The 2,183-nt window shown below is 36.5% G+C and overlaps 1 non-coding gene across 1 annotated transcript; it reads left to right on the top strand.

Annotated features, from left to right (window-relative positions):
* The first annotated feature begins 1,602 nt into the window (after positions 1 to 1,602).
* Positions 1,603 to 1,762, top strand: LOC142842873 (U1 spliceosomal RNA). Its single transcript, XR_012909525.1, has one exon. It is a non-coding gene; the product is annotated as a U1 spliceosomal RNA (small nuclear RNA).
* Positions 1,763 to 2,183: the final 421 nt, after the last annotated feature.

Genomic DNA, 2,183 nt, shown 5'->3' on the forward strand with positions numbered 1-2,183 from the left:
TGCATGCAGTCCCACACATGCTGTGACATGCTGGTAGGGTCAAATGACAACTCACAAGAATCATTGCTCTTCCTTCTACCATGTGAATTCCCGAGATTAGATCAGGTCACAGGGAAGGAAAATGTAACAATGGAGGAGACGTGAAGCTGAGAAAGTAAGATGGACTTACCCTCATCTTTGTCCAAATAGAGCCCTCTAAGTGCTAGAATATTCCCTTGTGAGGATGCCAAGGGGAGTGTGGGGTGGTCACACTTATACTAGATATTGCTATGTGCTTCTGTTATGTTTCTTTCCAAAGGAATGAAGAAAATCTACATTCTGGAATTTCCCTAAATGCTTTCTTAATTCTAGTTTTTTTTCCAAATGAGCCCTCTGAATAGGGATATTCATGACTTGACTTAATTGTGCATTAATCCCCTGGATTGATGATTGACCACAACTGAAAATAGCAGGACCCATTCTGTGGTCTCAGAGGACTACCTGGCTAATGGAATAATAATGATAATGAGGCTGTGGTGAATCTACCTTCTCACTATGAAATAGAATGCCAAATAGGAGTAGTTAGTATTCATTGAAAGCAGCATGCACAAGATCAGATAAAAGAAAAGTACTTAATGAAGGCCCGGAACACTTAGTGAAAAGTCCTCTAGCATTTATATTTGTAGGACAATAAAATAAAAATGTGAGTTAGTTTTAAAATTCATAGCTTATCTAAAGGAATACCCCAAGAGTTACTGCCTACATATAAAATTACTTCAGAGAACTGGAGACCATCTTATAAAATGGAATGCATTCAAAGCTCCTTTTTGTTAGAATATACATTGACATATGAAAGTGCTTTTAATTAGAGATAATTAAAATAATAGTCTATATTTAAAATAATTACATACCGAAAGATGAATATAAAATGATGAGAACTTGGCTATAAAATGTTAGCATGAACAATATCAAGGCATAATAGTACCTTGTCTTCATGAACATGCCTTTTTGCTAATCTGTCTTTTCACCTCACTTGCCCTTCTTTTGTCTACAGTAGAGGAAATTCTCCCTTACCCAATAGGCCTTGGTTTAGCAGGTACAGAAAAGAATTTATTGGAGTTATATCTCTATGGCAAAGTTACAAACATAAATTCCATGTTGAAATGAAACTTTGAAGAAATGGATCCCCTGAAATATTAATGCCTAGATATAGATAGCTACATATTTAATGTATGACAAGTCTGAGTGATTCTCACAATAATAGTTAAAAGGAAATAAAGCTACACGGTCCAGCTAAGAAGAGATGCCTTAAATGTGATCTAAGTAGTGATAAAATAAAATACAGATTAAAACACAAGAAGCCCTCTTATTCTCAATCAAGTTAGTAAGGTTTTTGTTGTTATTTTGTTTGTTTGTTTGTTTTTGAGACAAAACAAGATTTCTTTGTGTTTTTGAGACAAAACACAGCCCTGGGCGTGTCCTGGTCACACTGTTGATCAGGCTGGCCTTGGATTTAGAGATCTCCCTGCCTCTGCCTCCCGAGAGCTGGGATTAAAGGCATGCACCACCATTGCCTGGCTAGCACGGTATTTTCAAAGTGAGGATAATCAAAATGTTCCCATCATATTTTTCTGGCAGGAGAGACATCATGATCATTAAGGTAGCTTTCCCAGGGCAAGGCACACCCATTGCACGCGGGATGTGCTGACCTCTATGGTTTTTCCAAATAAGGGAAACTGGACTGTATATTCTGTGGCATGGCAGACTACATCCCTAATCTTCCCTGAATGAGAAATCGTCAGCAATCATCAGCAATAGCGTATTAAAACAATGCAGACATTTTGAAAAGTAAGTTGGCAGTGTAGGTTAGGAGGCACAGATAAGTTTGTAATTTTAATGTAGCAATTTAATTGAAGGAAAGAAATATTGTCAAACAAGAAAACAACTGCAATTAAGAAAAAAATTATCTATGCTTTATTCATAATAGAAAAAGAGGAAAGCCGAGGACCCTGCAAAATATCCAACTATTTAATAGAAGTATGCTATAATACATTCATTTGATATATTCTGCAGTTGGTATAAATAACAGTGGGGAAACTGGAGAAAAACATAGGATGCCCTACCGTGGGAAAAACTGTAACAATATAATTTTTAAAAATGTTTTCATTTTGTGTGTGGGTGTTTTGCCTTGCATGCCTGTGTCT

The sequence above is a fragment of the Microtus pennsylvanicus genome, chromosome 1 (genome assembly GCF_037038515.1).
Source record: "Microtus pennsylvanicus isolate mMicPen1 chromosome 1, mMicPen1.hap1, whole genome shotgun sequence".
Classification (NCBI taxonomy): domain Eukaryota; kingdom Metazoa; phylum Chordata; class Mammalia; order Rodentia; family Cricetidae; genus Microtus; species Microtus pennsylvanicus.